This window comes from Rattus norvegicus, chromosome 14, assembly GCF_021556685.1.
Source record: "Rattus norvegicus strain SHRSP/BbbUtx chromosome 14, alternate assembly SHRSP_T2T, whole genome shotgun sequence".
Lineage (NCBI taxonomy): Eukaryota > Metazoa > Chordata > Mammalia > Rodentia > Muridae > Rattus > Rattus norvegicus.
Window position 1 is genome coordinate 7,250,553 of NC_141547.1, and position 19,581 is coordinate 7,270,133.

Below are 19,581 nucleotides of genomic sequence, written 5' to 3' on the forward strand. Positions count from 1 at the left end.
TGACCTCCCAAAAGGGTTGCAACCAACAGAATGAGAACAACTGCTCTAGAGGGAACCAAACTTGTAAATGCATTAGAGCTTAGAAAAGGATAATTACCTTCACATTTAATTAAAATAATTTTTAGAGTCAACTATTATCAATGTTATTTTCATTACTCTTAAGGTGGGGAGAGGAAAAAGGTTATACTGGAAAATATATAAACACTAGTTCGGGTAGTCATTTAAAAATATAGTTGGCAAAGTCACTCTGTCACAAACTTTGGCTATGGAAATGAAACGGAAGCAGTGTGCAGACACGCAGCTTTATGTGGCTGAGAAACATGGTATGAACGGTGGCAATTATGCTTCTACGTCTAGAATTGTTCTAAACCCTACATCCTCATTTGCACTGACACCTCTTGGCCTTCCCGATGCCTGCAGTGTAAGCTCCTCCCTCTTAGTGGAACAAAGCAGCCGCATAGACGCTACTCTACTCTTCCTTGGGTACCAGCCACATTCCTATCACTTGTCAAAACCTCAGTCACACTCAGTCACTTTGCTCTTTCCTTTGTGTGGATGTCAATCATCCTATATAATCCAGCTCAATCCTGTCTCCTGCCAGATAAGTCTGGTTACTTTTCTTCTCCATGTCTAGTGCTAGTCTGGCAAGGTTACACTGTCTCACGACTGGTAACATTCTTGCCAAGGTCTCTAAAGTACACTAGGTTTGTTTCAGTTTGGTTTAGTTTGGTTGTGTTTTCAGGAACAGAACAATATTCTATGAATTCTGGCTTTGTTTTCTGATTTTTATTCTTCTATCTCTTCTCTGATATCTGGAATAGCGGAATGTGATAAATTGAATTTTACTGGTCCCCAGCTGGCTTCTATTGGTAACATTCTTTTTCTCTCTCGTTTTTCCTTTCTGACTTCACTTATTTTTTTACAGTGTGGGATATGAGGTTGATTGAATAGGCTTTTTATTTGGTGGGACTCTTTAGGCCTTTGCAAAGAAAAACAAGTCTCTCCATTTGCACAGTAGTAACAGAAGAGTTGACATCATTGCTGCAAAATGGAAATGTCCTTGAAAGCCACGAAGCTTTGTTCTTCCCAGTGTAATAGGAAGGGCAGTGCTGTGTGGCGGTGTCTGAGCTTCCCAGCAGCCTCCCTTGTACTTCAGACTTGTAGCTCCCACTTGCCTTCATCCTACCCATATCTTACTGAAACATTATATTTTTATTGTTGATCAAAATAGTTATATATTATGCAACACCCACCCATGAAAGCCAATACTCCGGGATCCCAGAGAGATTTAATGTTGGATCAATGATAACCCAATCTCCCAGATTCCTGCTGTCCACCTCACTCAAATCTCCCAGTCAATTCAGTTATTTCATTTAGTCACATGACCACTTCAAATCATCACTTGGCTATTGCTATCCCTCCAATGGTAGACGCTGGACTATTTTACTTTGAGATACAATAAGCATTTAATGATCATGGACTAAATGAATTGCTTCTACTTGGCCTCTGCTTTTTCTTAGAAGTTCTATGAGACGCCGGGTGGCACGTTATCACAGGTAATATCACAGAGCTAAGTTGCATTATAATATCACTTATGATTTTTCAAATACAAAATGGGTTGGGGAAGCATTTCTGATCATAGGAATGACCCAGATAATTATAGAGAAATCCTTTCTAAACAGAAAAAAAAAGTCATGAGTTGAGTTGATTTAACATATAATGCTAATTGTAATCAATACCCCGCAACTTACAAATATTGTTTCATGCGTTCTTCGTATCAGATCATGATTAGATGAGGACTGTTACTAGCCTTTCGTTCCTGATGAGATCCTTCTCTGTTTAGCACCAAGGACCTGATAGCCAAGGTACTCATTATTGGAGTCACAAGGCTGCCATAACCTTACATAGTCTTTCAGTTACTGTACGTATTCAGCCTGAGTCAGTAAACTTCTTATTTAAAAGTAGTACACAAGGTTGCTATGGCAATGACAAGCACATAACACTGAGCTGAGAGCAAGTGATTCTCAACTTTCGTTTTTGAGAATGCAAATTTGCGCTTTTCATTAACCCTTTCATCATTTTTAAATTTTCAGCGCTTTGAGCTATCATTGACCTCAATGCTTGATTAGAAATGATGGTCTGCCTTTACCCACATCGCCACCTGCGTTACTCTAAAAGAGGCCCCGTGTTTCATTTCCCCTTTAAAGAGTTGTGAAGTACAGATATGTCTAAAAATTCTAATGATGTAAAAAGAATAGTAAGAGTGAAAGGAGGGCTCAACCCTATCAGATGGGCAGTCTTCACAGAACGAAGCAGTTATTTATGTCTGGGTCTTTAACACCTGTGTCTTCCACACCGGCAGGAGTGCATATGATACAAGCACGCTTTTGTCTCATCTGTCAAATGGGTAATTCTGCTGTTTTTCAGCTTAACTCAGGTTAGACAATGACGTTGTTGGGCTATTGTTAGTCCTCAGGCAAGCCAGCAGATCCCACAGGACTAGAATGGGACTTTAATAGACTGACTTAGATACACAGTCATCCAAAAGAAGAAGCATTTCCTGTTCTGTAAAAGAGAAGGAAAGGCTACCAGGGTGACAAATGTAGACACGGGCTGGGCAGGAGAGTGGGAGAGGGAACCAGGAGCTAGGGATGGGTAAAGGAGACACGGCAACCGACAGCGTCATAAGCTAGGCTGTGGCTTCATAAGCTGATTTAAAAACACGATATTAAAGAGTGTGAACATAGGTACCCTGTGTGAGATCAAAACCAGACTAATAGTAACCTCGCAAGTTAAGGTTTCTGTCTGCAAGTAGGACACTGGAGAAAAAATCTCCCATTTGTCCTGTGAAGGTTAAAGTTTCTGTTTGTAGTTAAAGAGAAGGTTCCAGTTCGTCCCGTGTTAACTCCATGCCAGTCAAGAATTCTGGCCCATAGATATACAGCCACCAAAACTAGATAAGATTGATGAAGCTAGAAAATGCATGCTGAAAGGGACAGGATATAGATCTTTCCTGAGAGACACATCCAGAGCATGTCCAATCCAGAGGTCAATGCTAGCAGCAAACCACTGAACTGAGAAGAGGACCCCCTTTGGGGGAATTAGAGGAAGGACTGAAAGAGCTGAAGGGGCTTGCAACCCCATAAGAACAACAATGCCAATCAACCAGAGCTTCCAGGGACTAAACCACTACCCAAAGACTATACATGGACTGACCCAGGGCTCCAACTGCATATGTAACAGAGAATAGCCTTATTGGGGCACCAGTGGAAGAGGAAGTCCTTGGTCCTGGAAGGTTGGGCCCCCAGTGCAGGGGAATGTCGAGGGGAGGGGCAGTAAGGGGGAGTGGATGGGGGGAACACCCCTATGGTGGAGGGGGAGGGGATGGGGGGTTTATGGACAGGAAACCAGGAAAGGAAATAACATTTGAAATGTAAATAGAGAAATATATCTAATAAAAAATATAAAATTTCAAAAAAAAAGAATTATGTTTGTAATTAAGAATAAGTTCTTGTTTCTTAGGTCTGATACAAACTGCAAAACAGGTTCTTCAACCTACACTGAACTTGTGGCCCCATTCTGTCCTCACCCTGTTCCTTCCCTTTCACTGTGTCTTTCTAACAATGTCCACTCTCTGGCTCCTGATAGCACTCATCTCTCTGAGACAAGGGACTGTGAGAGAGCTGCTCTCTAAAGTCCTGACTTAGGGAAAGGCACCTAGACTGGCCATGGCCTGTGCACTCCAGTCTAAAGCTTGCATCCATTGACTAGTGGTGGATTTGGTCTTTCTCCTTGCATTTGTCAGGATTAACCCCTGTATCAGTGGCCAATGCTGATTCAGCAGCCATGAGTTATTAAATGATATTCCTGGTGCCAACTGTTGAATACTTCATTATGCACTGCTGGATAGGACGGCCCCAGAGGCCCCCAAGTCAGTACTGGCTATTGTCATTGTTCTTTGCCCTGGGTTAACTACAGGGAATATGTGGTAAGGATCTATTTTTGAAGATGCCATTCCTTGAAGATGCTATTTCTTGGTTGCAGAACACCAAGAAATAACGTTGGGCCTGAACTAGAAGCGTCCTCCATGTTGGCTCATGCCCACAGAGGGTAACAAAGCAAGAAGAAACACAAAGGGGAAAGACACAAGAATGAGAATGGGATGGAGACTTGGTGCGGGGTGCAGTTGTTAAGGGAGGGAGAGGGCATACAGAAGACAATGCGCAGGACGAGCAGTGTGTGCATGGTATCAGAGAATGAGTTTAAGGAAATATGAGACAATAGTACCATACGGGCCAGTCAGTGATGCTCTTCTCAAACAGATGAATGGCCATTATCTTAGATGAGAATTAGACCTATTTTATGTAGCTCCAAGGAGCATGACCAGGGTCAAAAAGCAGGAATTAAAAGGAAACAAATGTTACCCACATAAAGGGAATGAAATTGAGTATAATACTCTGGCCTATAATTTTCCTCCAAGAACTTACCCATAGCCTCACTAAACCTTTTCTTCTTTATGTACAGCTATTAACCTGCTTTATTTCTTATTACCTGAATTCCCCAGAAACTAATTTAGCAATACAAAAGAGAGAGAGAGAGAGAGAGAGAGAGAGAGAGAGAGAAAGAAAGAAAGAGAAAGACCTCTCAGACTCTCTAGATGATCCAAACGCCTTCCAAAGGATTATCTGTGATTAAAGGGTCTGATGAATCCTATACTGACTTTTGTAATGGGTGTCCTGCTGAATAAACTCACTCGTCATCTTCTGAGGAGATATGAATCATTGTGCTTTGTGAGTACTTAACAGACTCCCCATATAAGGAATACTCTGCCCTTATCTCCTCGCGGGCATGGTATATTTTTATTAAGAACAAAAGCCTAGACTTCCAGCTGGTCCTCCCGGCCCCAGCACCTGAGTTTTCGTGACTATTGGACTGCAGTAGAGACCCAGCATGAACATACCACATTATACTCTTCAGAAAGACCCCGTTCCAGAGACTTACAGAGAAATAAGAAACCGTGAAATGAGGGTGGAAAAAGAGAGCTTCGTTAAGTAACGCATTGCATCCTAATTCTACTCTATGGTCTGTTTAGGTCACAAATGCCTTTATTGTGTAGCACTAAATTGGGAAATCTTTTATTTCAAGGGCAAATGGCTCTTTAAAAAGTGGTGTGTGGAGAAGCCCCACTACTGGACTATGCACTTCAACTTGAACGCCAAGGCCCTTACGACTGAACCCAGTTGATATTGATTTCAACACAAACTCTGCTCCAGTCTGAAAGGGGTGGAGCAGCTTCTAATGTCTTCACCTTATGTCTCCCTGTGTCCGATGAGCCCGAGAACATCGAGACTGTTGTTTGTTCTCCGGCTTCCCATGGGCTCCATCTTAAAGGACAGTTATGTTAGCAGGACAGCCCCCACGGCTCGGCTGCTTGCAAAAACCAGTTTCATGCCACTTGATGACGCTCGATCAAAGTTCGATGCAGCCTCATGTTGATTGGGTAGAAAAATCAGTGCTTTGTTTGAGCATGGACCATTTCTGCCCTCAGGAAATGCTTTAGACATCATAGAACCAATACTTCATTAAAAAAAAAAAACTGTCTGGCAAGCACTGTTTTGTCAACACACACACACTCACACATACACACACACACTCACACACACACCACACTCACACACACACCACACACACACATAGACACACACACTCACACACCACACACTCACACACAGCACACACACACTCACACACTCACACACACACACCACACTCACACAAACACCACACACACACATAGACACACACAATCACACACCACACACTCACACATTCACACTCACACACTCACACACACTCACACAATCACACACACCACACACACCACACACACACATACACACACATGCACACACACTCACACACATACCACACACACACCACACCACACACACACACCACACCACACACACACACCACACCACACACACACACATACACACACACCTCACACTCACACACACACATACACACCACACCCTCACACTCACACACACATACACACACACACACCACACCCTCACACTCACACACACACCACACACACACCACACACCTCTCTAAATAGCACCAATGATCTACCTTATATCTACAAACTTAAGGATGTTTGAGACACAAAAATTCTTCTACTAACAATGGCTAAATCAAAAAGACAAGTAAAAAAGCTGTGTGTTGAGCTTGAATAATAAATATTTACCAGAATGGCTTAAATATTTATACTCTTCGAGCCAGTAATTCAGAAATCTGCCTTAAGAAAAAAATAACACAAAACTCAGGCAAATATTTATGCCCCCCAGTTTTTTACTGCAATGTTATTTATAATGGCAAAAAATATAGGTGTAGCATAAATTTCCAGCAATGGGGGTTAAAGTAAGATACAACTATTGGGCTGGAATGTTGCTAACTAAAACATTATGCTTACTAAATGTAATGTAGAAAGATGTTTAAAATGCAGTGTTCAATGAAAAAGTCAGCAAATTGCAATCAGTACAAATTGATAAAATCTCAACATATGAAGTATAGCTACACAGAAAAGGCCTATTACACCTGGGTGACGGCTCAGTGGGTACATCGCTTGTTGCACAGTTACGAGGACCTGAGTTGGAAGCCCCAGAATGAATGTAAAGCCAGATGGGTAGCGTATGTCTGCAGCCCAGTCCCAGTCCTCTAAAACAGGAGACAGAGACATTGGAGGCCCCTGGCCTGGTGCGGCACAGAACGAAACAGCCGGCCTCAACGAAGGCGGAAGGAAGGGACAGATACCATGTGTTGTCTTCTGACCTCCATGTATGTGCCATGCCTACACCCTGACACCCCCACATCCCCATCGCCCCCACGTCCTCACATCCTTACCACCCGCACAGAGCGCCGGGGAGGGGGTGGAGGGTGGGGAAGGGCAGCTATAGCCTGATTAATGCGGAAAGACACCAAGACATTGTCAACTGTTTCCCAAGAGTGAGTTACTAGGTGACTGCACTTGTTTCAGTTTTCCTCCATATACGTTATGTCTTGACATATTTTCTACATGTGATGTATATTGCAAGGAAGCAATAATCAAACCTCCTACAGATACTTCTAGCACCCGGGAGCCCCTGCCTCTGTGTAGCTCTGCTCTGTCCTGCACCCTGTCTGCATAGTCCTGGAGGATGTGTGGGGACCCACCTCTGCTCTGTGTGGATAAATTCCCAGCACCAGATAGCAACAGGCAATGCTGTTGGAACCGAGGGAGTGGGGAACTGCGTGCGCGCACCGTATGGCTATGGTCAGTGATCTCGGAGAATAGCTGGAATTAATGAAGTACTCGCATGATGTACAAATCATCTCATCAGAATAGTGCCTGGCATACTGAAGGCCAGCAAGATGGCTCAAGGAGTAAGAGGACTTGCCACTAAGCTTCCTCAGATAAGTTGGATCCCTAGAGTCCACGTGGTACTAGGCTGACCCTTGAACTGACTCCTGAAAGTTACCGCTGACCTCCTGATAATGTGAGTATGAGCGATACTCGTTTTTAAATGATGTCATCGACTTCCGACTGTTTCCTCGTCATAAAATCTGAGCATACCGGGTTTGGTTTTATTTGTTTTGTTTTATCCCTTGTTTATTTATCATTATCTACATTTTCATGCCACATATATTCATTAAATAAATACATTTTAAAAAATTAAGGACACATTGAAGATACACATAACCAAATGAGTGAAGAAGCATAGGAGGATTGTGACCAATCAGGTGAGAGAGAAGTGAAAACGGAATCTAAAATAAAGGGCGTGTGGCAAAAATATGAATGAATACATAAATGGTAAGTATATAAATCTTCATTTTTCATGAAAGTTCCGGTTTCTTCCCCCTCCAGTGCTTTTTGTTTTTAGTTTTATTATTTTTGGTCAGGGCTGATATTGAACCCAGGGCCATGTGCTTGCTAAGCGAGTGCTCTGCCACTGACCTAACCCCTCAACCCTCTCCAGACTTTTATTGAATCTCAGAGTATAATTCTAATCACAGTTCTCCGAAATATAATCGGTATCTGTGAAAAACAGAGAAAAGACAGCTAATAGCATTGCAGACCTCCTTCTGTTAAAGGGAATTCTGATTCTGGGACAGCTGGAGTAGAGAGGAGAAATCCTCTCTCCAGGGCAGCAGTCAGCAAGCCCAGTCTACCTCTTGGGATCTCTGTCTTCTTCTTACCTTCCTGAAGTCATTCAACTCCATCCCAGCCACCCCAGGAAAACCTTGCCTGGAGCAAAGGAAGCATTGCTTGTCCTAACATCTGCAAGTGTCATGTTGGGTTCTGGGGGGATTTGAGAGCAAACTATTTACAGACTGCTGACCTGAGCTGTGACTCTGTAACAACTGTCATCACAGCTAGAAGCCACCTGGAAGGAGGAAGGGTCATTTAAAATGTCATCACTGGACACGAACTTCCTAGGGAACAACTGGGAATAATATGCAGTTTTAAATATTAAAGAGATTAATAAATAGGGCCATCCACCCCATGGACTACAATTGAGTGACTGGGTGTTTTTGAAATGAAGAATAATTTGCGAAAAACTTCAGCTTCTTTTTTTTTTCCCGACACTTCAAAAGGAGCATTTGTTTAAAACACTCCTTGACAGCTCTCTATCCGGACATTACCACAGGCTAAGAGGAACGGAGGGATGGAAAAACCAGGGACAAACTATGAGTTCCACACAGAGAAGATGACTAAGCCCTCTTCTGATCAAAAGAGCAGCCTGGAAGCCTCACATGACACAAGATGAAATCACAACTGTTAAGGGCATGACATTTGGGGAAGCAGGGGCAGGGTTCTGCTAAGGACTCTAGGCTCACAATGCCAAAACCAAAACCAACCGAATGGGGGAAAAAAAAAACCCGAAATATAGAAGAAAACACTGCCAGAGTCAAAAACGGAAGAACGGAAGTGCAGGCTGGAGTGAGACTGCACCATGACACAAGTAGACATTTATCTGCATTAGGATAGAGACCTGGGAATCTGGTATAAAATCGGATGAAATTTAACAACTGGAGAATATCTTTAGGGGAAGTCACTGGAGGGGAAGTCACTGGAGGGGAAGTCACTGGAGGGGAAGTCACTGGAGGGGAAGTCACTGGAGGGGAAGTCACTATAGCGGCTCAAGTTAGGAAGGCAACATAAGTATCCATCGAAAGGGAAAGAAGGAAGAGGCAAGAACCTGGCAGTTGGTCCCTCTTTTGTTACTCTGTGCAGTGGGAATGGGAGTATAATTAAATAGTCAAAGAAATTAATGGGTGCGCAAAGATTTCTATACAAGAGCCTCAAGGAGACACTTAAAACTTAAAAAAAAACTTTTTTGTAAGGGAAATATTTATCAGTTTTTTTCTTTAGATGGTTCAGAACCCCTTTCCATTTCAAAGGAGCTTACCATTGTTAAGTGCAGCTAAAATGAAATATAATGCATATAAAATATATATATAAACCAATCCACTGGATTTCCTGAAAGTATTTTTAACAAAGCCCATCTGTATATATGAGCAATAATAGTTTTTAAAATAATGCTATCAATTTTTGACCATTCCTTAGTCATGAAATCTAAACATATCACTTTTTATTCTTCATAGACGTTTATATTATCTACATTTTAGAGGATGTTTTCAAGAAACCAATAATTATGTATCAACAAACAAATGGTAATCTTGACTACTGCCTGGGTCCTTTGGTGACGGCTGAAACCGTGTTTGAAATGCTTTCACAGGCCTGAGTAAATGGTGCATACACTTAGTGCTTTTTGTACGAGAGTTTCATCCATACCTCCTGTCAAGTGTGATACACCCAGTAACTGACCAGGGAGTTCCTTATAAAAAATGTCATAATGAGAGGCCAAACCTACTCCATTTTGGGACCAGACTCTTTCTTAAAGGGAGAAAAAAGGCCTAAGAACTTGACCTACAGCAGAACTGGGGCTGCACCCACGTACCAGGAAGGACCCCATGGCTTGTCCTGGATGGGAGTTAGCAACTTTGTAACAACAGTTAGTCAAAAATTAGTCTGATTGTTTCGGATGTCCTTTCAGACTGCTCCTGGTTGTAACTATCTTGCTTCAGAGCACCCACCTGCCCAAGTACAATAGTTATTCAACTACATACTTGCCAGACTAAACTGTCCTCAGTCACTACCATTTCCTGTAAAGTCTTGTCCCCTGCAGCTGAGGCTGCGCTCTTCATTCTGCTGTCAGAGATGGCCGTGTGGCCCAAGCCAGAGCTTGTAATAAAGAGACCCTAGTGCTATTACATCAGAAACGGCTCCTTGATGGTCTTTTGGGGTGCAGGAACACTGCCTCGCACAACAGTAACAGGTGAAGGAAACACAGGTGCCTCAATGTAATAGTCGGTTGACACAGGATTAGAGATACTCGCTACATCACCGGCTCCACCACAGTCCTCCACAATTGCTGACCCCACCATGCTCTCTAGGCATCACAGTGTTTGTCTTGAACAAGGAAACTTTCCTATTAGTGAACTCACGTTTCCCTTCACACAGACAGTCACACCTCAAAGGTCGATCACTGAAGGAAGGGCTCAGAGCGTAGGTTAAAAGTCATGTGGGTCATGATGGTTGCCAGGATTCGATAGTTGTATCATCGATTCACCAACCAGAATGTTGGATGGAAATCTCTTACTTTCAGGAACTCTATTCTTTCTGCAGGATCCCACCCTACTGATTGGCCATTCCAGTGATCTTTCTGAAAGTTCAACATGGCTCTCGTAGCTCCATTCTTAAAGTTCCTTAGTACATACTTTTTTTAGCTCCTTCCTAATGTGTCATGGATGGTCTGAGATGATCTGACCTCACCTTCCTTTTATAACCCAGTCTTAGAGAGTATCTCCCCACCCAGACTCTGTGTAAGAGTTATTTCTTGATACAGGCCTGGCCCCTCCACCCTTTTGTGGTCCCTGGGGAGGCAGTGGTCTGATCTGTAGGCTGAGAGGAGTAAATGTCATGTAGCCTGGGCACGGAATCCTTTTTTCCCTAGGAAGCTTTAGGGTTTCTACTCCTCCATATTTAATTTCCTTACTGGTCCAGTCCATCAAGTCTATCCTGGGCTACATCAAGTCTATCCTGGGCTACATCAAGCTCCTCTGGATGCCAGTCAAAAGTCCATGTTTTTTTTTCAACCTGGCCTCATCTAGTAAAAAGCACCTAATGCTCTTTCCCCATTTGCTAATTTTAAATTTCATTTCTTGACTGCTGTTATAGAACAGAGATGAAAGATGGCGCTCACTGAGATCTGCCTGGAGGATGCAATAGGAATTCACATTTTAGTTTTCTTTTAAGTTTATATCATTTAGTCAATACAGCCCTTCCCCCCTTGCCTTGGTGAAGTTCCTTGAGCCTACTCCCAAACTCTACCTATGTGCTTGGAAAGGATATACTTGGGGTTTGGGGGTGGGTGCTTGGTTTTGTTCTTTTTTCTCTTTGTCTCTGCTATGTGGTTGCTTGGGTATTTTTGCTGTAAACCTAAGAGACCTAGGGAAAGAGTTGATTTGTCCAATCCTGGTTACTGCATGCTGGCTGCTCTGACAGAATGCTGAAGAACAACAGAAAAATGGCTTGAATTGAGAGCTAAAGCCAACACGCCCAGAAGATGCTGAGGTGGTAGTCACAGCCATGGACCACAAATGGACAGAGGCACCGCCCTCCAGGGGAGGGTGCTTGCTATGCAGTTCTGGACTCCATCAGTCACCACATTAAAGCTGAGCATGGCAGAGTGCATCCGTGACCCCAGCATTGGTGAGTCTGACCAGAAAGACATACTACTGGCTCAGTGAGAACCCACCCCAAAGCTGAAGGGGAACTTGTACAAGAGAGATGGACAGTGGTGGCTTGGAGATCAGACAAAGTGAGTCAGGGTAACGACAACATAGCATATACATGTAAGGAATTGCCATAGAACAAATGTAATAAAATAATGATAAAAGTAAGAAGGTAAGTGATACAGGCAGACACACTGTGAACCTGCACACGGGCACACATGGGCAAGTGCCCTGTACACACATGCACATAGGTGCACATACTACATAGATGCACACAGACATGTAGAGGCATGCTTACAGACACATAACATGTGAAGAAGTAGCATTTAACAGTATCATCTCTGGAGTGGGTAAATGGCTCACTAACCAGGTCTACCTTTTGAGGCACTGCAGCACTGTCAACTGTACTCACAGCAGAGATGATAGCAAAGGTGACCCCTACCTCCAAATGACAAATAGCAGACAAAATAAGAGAATACAAACCACATATGACCGGTTAAGAATAATTTATCTATCAAGCACCTCCAATGTACCAGATTGTGGTGGTTTGAATGGCCCTGATAGATTTTCATGTGTTTCAATGCATGGACCATATGGAGCGGCACTCTTAGGAGGTGTGGCCTTCTTAGAGGAAGTGATCATTGTGGGGAGGGGCTTTGAAGTCTTGTATGTTCAAGCTATGCCTGGTGTAGCTCACAGTCCCTTCTCCTGCCTGCAAATCAGGATGTAGAACTCTCAGTTTCTTCTCCCGCACCATGTCTTCCTGCAAGCCGCCATCTCTCCTACCACGAAGATAATGGACTAAGCCCCTTAAACTGTAAGCCAGACCCAGTTAAACATTTTTCTTTATGAATTGTGTGGTCATGGTATCTCTTCATAGCAATAGATGTCCAAACTAAGATACAGCTGTTTTTCTATGGGGCTGGAAAGACAATTTCTGTACTGTGAGGCTCAGGGAACAGAAACTGATAGCACAAAAGAGAAAAAAGAATTTGGCATCCCGAATGGAAATATGCATTTTTATCAATATATACCTTTTAAAAGTCTGTCTAAATGGTCAGACACCAGTAATTGACTTTATGCCTTAATTTGACAAAAGTTATCAAATATCTTTTAAAATGCCAGCACTGTCCTGGGATTTAAGCTGAATCTATAATTATTTAATCGCAGTTCTAATTTACACTGTTCCTTCAGAAAAGCGACTGCACTGTGGGCTTACTTCATAATTGCCCTTGTCAGTGACTTCAATAGGCATAATCATCCTATCCTGGGGTTTCAGATACGTGACAGATATCACACTGCTCTTCCCTACTCTGCCCATGACAAACGTCACCAATGAGTTTGAGGGCTTTTTCCCCCTGAACATAAGGATGGCCTTTGAAACCTGCTAAGATTAAGTAACACTCTCTTATGATCAATCCTATAATTGACTAATGAGGCAAAACCCATTTGCCATTTTTCACAGGGCTTAGACTTCACAACCGTCAGATGACTCCTAAGTGTGGTATTTAGGAAGAATGACTGTCTACTAGCCTCCTGCACTTTTTAGGGTAATTAATACCCATGGCAGTTCCAACGTCTCCTAGGCTTAGCACTACAAGCACCCATTTGCTTTTAACCTCACTGACCCAGAGGGCTGGGGCTGCACCCTATACAGACAAAAAAATCAGGCTTTGGTTCACTCGTTTTATTACTGTTTTAGTTTCTCAATTTATTTGCCTCTGGATGTGAACTAAGTAACTTATAAGTGGTAATATATAGCAACAAATAATACTGGAAATTTTGTATCCATGACCAGTATCTGTAAACACTGCTCAATATGTATGAAATGTCCACTGCTGTGCATGTGTAATTAAACTAATGATACTCAATAAACAATTTTTATTTATAATCCTATCACAGTTTTGATATAATACACATGGATATTTTTTGTTGTAGTTTTTCACAATGAATCCTGAAGTATTTGGTATATATCTTATTTAGGGTTTCACTGCTGTGAACAGACACCAGGACCAATGCAAGTCTTATAAGGATAACATTTAATTGGGGCTGACTTACAGGTTCAGAGGTTCAGTCCATTATCATCAAGGCAGGAACATGGCAGCATCCAGGCAGGCATGGTGCAGGAGGAGCTGAGAGTTCTACATCTTCCTCTGAAGGCTGCTAGCAGAAGACTGACTTCTCTGCAGCTATGGTGAGGGTCTTATAACCCACCCCCACAGTGACACACCTACTCCAACAGGGCCACACCTTCTAACCATGCCACGCCCTTGTCTGAGCATATGCAAACTATCACAGTAGATTTTTACCAATCAACATTTGAGTCCTAAGAAAGCTGCATAGTTTCTAGGCCAAGTTAGTTTTCAGTTAGAACATGGGACCTAGTTGGTATTCTGTTTATAGAATTAACTCAACCTGTCAATCAATGACCAAGCAGACTTCTGCATAGCCCAAACAACCATTTTCCAAGTTTCTCATTGGACACCTCCAAGGTGGTACCCAACGGGAGTGGATCCCAGGGTAAGACAAGTCTCAAAGGTTTGTCATATAAGATTCTGTTAGAAATTAATGGATATTAAGCACACACACACACACACACACACACACACACACACTATACCATGTGCGATATTCAGTGAAGTAAGAAATGTTCAAGTTGGATAGAATCCTAGAGATGTGTGAAATGTACATTCTAGAATCCTGAATAACATTAGGCCCTTCTGACTTTGGTATGGCTAGAAATCTAGCATCAGGAATGGGACCTAGAGAGGAAAAAAATTCTACTGTTTTCCAGGCTTAAGCTATTGAAGAGTTGGGTGTGGCGACAGGGAGAAGTGACTTGACACACATCGCTGGACACTGAGAATGAGCCATGGTTGGGACAGTGTGTGCTACAGGGAGAGAGGGCCAGCCGAAAGGTGGAGGATGGCTGCAAGATGATATGTGGCTACGAGCAGGAGGGGAAAACCAGTTGCTGAAACCATACTTTGTAACAGCAGGGCCTAGAGAAAGATACTTTTTTAAAATTGAAAACATTGATGAATTTTGTTGTTGTTGTTGCAGTGAAAAAAAAGTCTTGTAGAGACTCCAATATTAAGAGGTCCCATGAAATAAAATACATTTCCAACCACCTAGCGTAAAAGACTAGCAGGAGGAAAATACATCAATTTAAAAACAAAATTTAGTCTGTTTCCACATTGCATCATGATAGCAATTTATTGCAGACTCTGAAAATCAGTTCAGAAAAGAAACTATTCCCAGAGAAATAAAGTAAATCTCACATATGCTTGTAAACATTCAAGTTCTCGATAAAATATGTGCATAATTTAAAAGTTATGTTTTATTTGTTTTCAAAGAATCTTTTCCCAAATTGACATTCATGCCAAATTGTGAGTCTACAATATACAGCCACAGCACTGCCATTAGTATGAGGACAAATAATAGATAGAAGACCATTTTGCCATAGCATGACACCCCCATTAATAACCAGAAAGCAGCATGTAGATTACAGACACGTGAGTCCACAGTCCTTACAACTGGAAACTGACCCCACATGAGAGGCTTTAGGGCACAGTTTCTGTCTGTACAACATTCAGTGGTTACTGTTTGTAACTTCATGTCTCTTAATGTATGAATTATTTATGTTAAATCTTGTTCTATATAGGAACTATCGATACAAGCATATAATATAGAGTTATAAGCGTCAGTCAACTAGCCATCTTCAGTCAGTATTCAGAGATGTGACCTTAAAGGTTTGAAGGCTGCTATTCAGAATAAATAATTACAAGTAATAATCGGGGCTAAAGGCAAAAATCAATACAGTGGCTCCTAAGATTAAGGAAACCAATATGAATCTTAGAAAGTAAATCATCTTTGCATCCCATCAGGGCGTCATCACTCAAAACCACAGCACGCTTAAGAACTAAAACTGTGTAGGATGCAATGATGGAGTGGCCTGTGAAGTAGATCACAAGATGTCGACAGATTCGCAGGGGCAAACCATCCCTTGTGTTTACGGAAGTGTGTTCCTATCCTTGTAGAGGGATGGTCCAGTGGGAGAGGTAAACACATAATTTTAGTTTACCATTGTATATTCCTTTCTTGTTAAAACAAAGTTTTGGCATATAACAAGACTAACCTTTACCCCACTAAACAGGCCAGGCTGTCCCTGAGGCATATGCTGCGCATGCGCTCCACGCAGCCAACGCTACCCGGAAGCTCAAGTCCTCCCGAGTCACCCTCCCAATGGCAGGTGTGTACCAACACGTCCCACAGAGATCAGCAAAGTGAAATAGCAATAGTACTTTCTCTCTACTCCAGCGTGTCCGCATCTTCCTTCCATCCACAAAAAAATCTGATCTCTTTGCATACGATCCACAAGTAAGAAGATGTCCTCGGGCTTTAAACCCCGAGCCTCAGAGGAAGTCCGGAGGAGATAGAAACCCAGTGAATTAGCTACGCTTTTTGTTATTTTTTATGGAATTTGTTCTTTGGCAACTTTGTACATGTTTACGGTGTGTTGTGATTTCTGACTCCCCTCCCTCCTCTCTTATACCTTCTTCCTGTGCCTGTTACCCACTCCTCTATAAAGTCCCTCCCCACACTCATCTCCTTTGGGTGGTTTTTGTGATCTACTGAGTTAAACCGGACCCACCTCTGTGACCATGGGTCACCCATTGCAACATGTGTTATCTTTTGTAGGTACAAAATTGAAGACAATCTGCCTGCCCTTTAGAACAGAGGTTCTCGACCTTCCTCATGCTATGATCCTTTAACACAGTTCCTCATGACGTGATGATCACAAACCATTAAATTATTTTTATTGCTATTTTACAATGGTAATCTCTTTACTGTTAAGAATCCTAATGTAAATATCTAAAATGCAGGGTATCTGATATGTTTGACCCCCCCCCCCAAAAGGTGTCCCAACCCGCAGATTGAGAACCACTGCTCTAGAATCCACCTGTCACTCATAGATCCAAATAAAAATTCTCCCTGGTCCAAGGAGGGTTAGTGAGTAGGCAGAAATCGGGGAACGGCTGAGGTTGGAAAAGAGAGGTTTACAAAGCCTGCCATGAGGTTATCAGACCCAATGCTGGAAAAATTAATCACAGAGGCCTCCGACAGAGCTTCAGGTAAATCATCTGAATCTACAACCAGCCTAGTAGTGACATCAAGAACTGTATGTCCTGGTCAGGGTGACAGTTGTTGACTGTAAAATTCTAGACAGTTATTTTTCATATAAATTTCTATGAATTGCAGTCCCTGGGCAGCGCCACTGTATGGGACAGTATTGGAGGCTCTGTGTAGCGAACACAGTTCTTGGTCCTTGCTGGCACCTGACTGAGCATCTCTCACACAGTCCCCACGCTGGGAATCATGGTATCTGTGCATCCAGGTGGCATCGGATGAACAGCCATTGGCAGCAGCCTGGCACATTTTACCCTCTGACTGCCCAGCAGGCTGAGATTTTACCTCACCTCCCGCCCAACATGCAAAGTACAAAAGTACAGTCACAGAATTCTCCGATGCTCTTTAAAAAGAAAAAGACAGAAGAAACGTGTGGATTGAAGCTTTATCCTAGAGGGTCATAAGATGCCAGGTGAAGTTGTAAGAAAAATTACGGTAAGTTGAAGAAAAACATTTAAGAGTTGTCCGAGCTGAATTTCAATCAAGATAAAACTTTGCACCTTGCCAGCATTGTACTGCAGAATTTACTGAGTACATCTTCATGTGACAATTATACATCTAAATGCTTTAGAAAAGATTCATGGAGATGAGTATGCTATTAAATATGAGAATGCAACTTGTAAGAACAACAGCTCTGGAGTCCGGCTCTCTGGTAGCAGTGCCTGTTGTTCCTCATGAGTCCGAAAGTCTGAGCAGGCGTCTGATCTTCTGTCTGTCAGTTTCCTCATCTGTGAAATATAATGACACTGAGAAATAAAAAGACAAACCAACTTCTAGAGATGAACAGAGGTAGATGTGAGGTAAAAATCTCGAGAGGATAAACAGCGTGGACCACAGTTCTAGGGGGTTGATATTCACCACATTCCAAAGCCCGGTCTCTCCCAGGGTTCTACCATGAGGCACAGCCTTGGGAGTCTCATGGCCATGAATATGTTTCCCACCACATTTCATAAACATTGTTTTGTGAACATGAACACAAGAAATTGTGTATGCAAAAAATAAATCAGAATCACAAAGAAATATAGCTGAAAGGAGATCATCAGCACCTGTGAGGGAACTTCATGAGACACAGATGAATTTAGGTCACTCAAATCAACAGGAGGAGAAGCCCTTGGTCCTGTGAAGGCTCATTTCCCCAGTGTAGAGAAATGTCAGCGTGTTGAGATGGGAGAGGGTGGCTGGGAGGGGGAGCATCTTCACAGAAGCAGGGAGAGGGGGCATGGGAGAGGAGGGGAACTGAGAAAGGGGATAACACTTGAAATGTTAATACATAAAATATCCAATAAAAAAAACAAAGTAATTTGAGGAAAAGGGGGAAGACGAAAAAGAAAGCATGACATGATAGGAAGCATAAGCCTATGGATTCAACGCTCTCTAATATCATGCACATACACACTCACACACCACACCCACCCACCCACGTGCACACTCATGCACACACATACACACTCAACACATGCATGCACACACACTCATACATTCACTCACACACCTACGTGAACATGCACACATGCACACACACATTCATACACACATTCACCCATGTATACACACATGCACATACATGCAAACATTCATACACACTCATTCACATAAATGTATGCACACACATTTATATACACACATACACATGCATGCATACACATTCATACACACACATGTACACACATGCATTCATACACACTCACTCATATAGATGTATGCACACATATGCACACACATTTATACACACAAACACTCACACATACATGTACACATGCTTGTGCATGCGCACACAAACACAAACACACACACACACACACGCATGAGGTAAGGGAGGGTAGCTCAGATAAGCAAGCACCAGCTTCATAAGTAAGCAGACAAGTGATAAACTTTGCATTGGTTCATAAAACCCAGTAGAAGAGTTTCATGACTTTTAGCAAACCTGGAGGATCCCGTCCACCATCAAATCACTTACACAACAAGGAAGAATAAGGTGCTGGTGTTCTTCAAATAGAACATTACAAAGTCACAGTAGAAGAACTACATAGAGGCAAAAGTACCAAAACCCACAAAACTAAGAAACACTGTTGAAATAAGTTAAAGACATGCTAAATAATGGGATTCAGTGTTCACTTCAATTCTCTCCATTTGATGGAAATTCAAGGAAAAGTATTACAAATCCTTGAGAAGAAGCTGATAAACTGATTCTAAATTTCATGTGCAAATTCAGGCATGTAAAATGGTGAGGGCAATTCTGAGATGAAGATGATGCTGGAGGACTTAGTTTTGGTGTTCATAGACCTGGCTGTAAGAGAAGGTAGCAAGGGCCAGGGAGGTCATCAGGGGGTGAGGGCACTTGGTGCCAGGTCTCACCACCTGCCTTTGATTCCCTAAAGCTGTGTGGTGAAAGGAGAGAACTGGTCCCCATAGTTCTCCTCTGACCACCACAAGCATACTGTAGCACATGTGAAAACACACATAAACCTATACAAACACACATACATATATGTACACACATGTGAAAACACATATACACATACAAATACATACATGCACAAACATGTG

The 19,581-nt window shown here is 42.5% G+C and overlaps 1 protein-coding gene and 1 long non-coding RNA gene across 2 annotated transcripts in view; one reads left to right on the forward strand and one right to left on the reverse strand.

The window, feature by feature from the left end:
* Arhgap24 (Rho GTPase activating protein 24) overlaps window positions 1-19,581 on the reverse strand; it is a 629,479-nt gene that overhangs the window by 490,310 nt on the left and 119,588 nt on the right. The gene's annotated exons all lie outside the window — the stretch shown is intronic.
* Window positions 16,065-16,677, forward strand: LOC134481823 (uncharacterized). The gene is made up of 2 exons (XR_015637261.1): window positions 16,065-16,358; window positions 16,546-16,677. It is a non-coding gene; the product is annotated as an uncharacterized LOC134481823 (long non-coding RNA).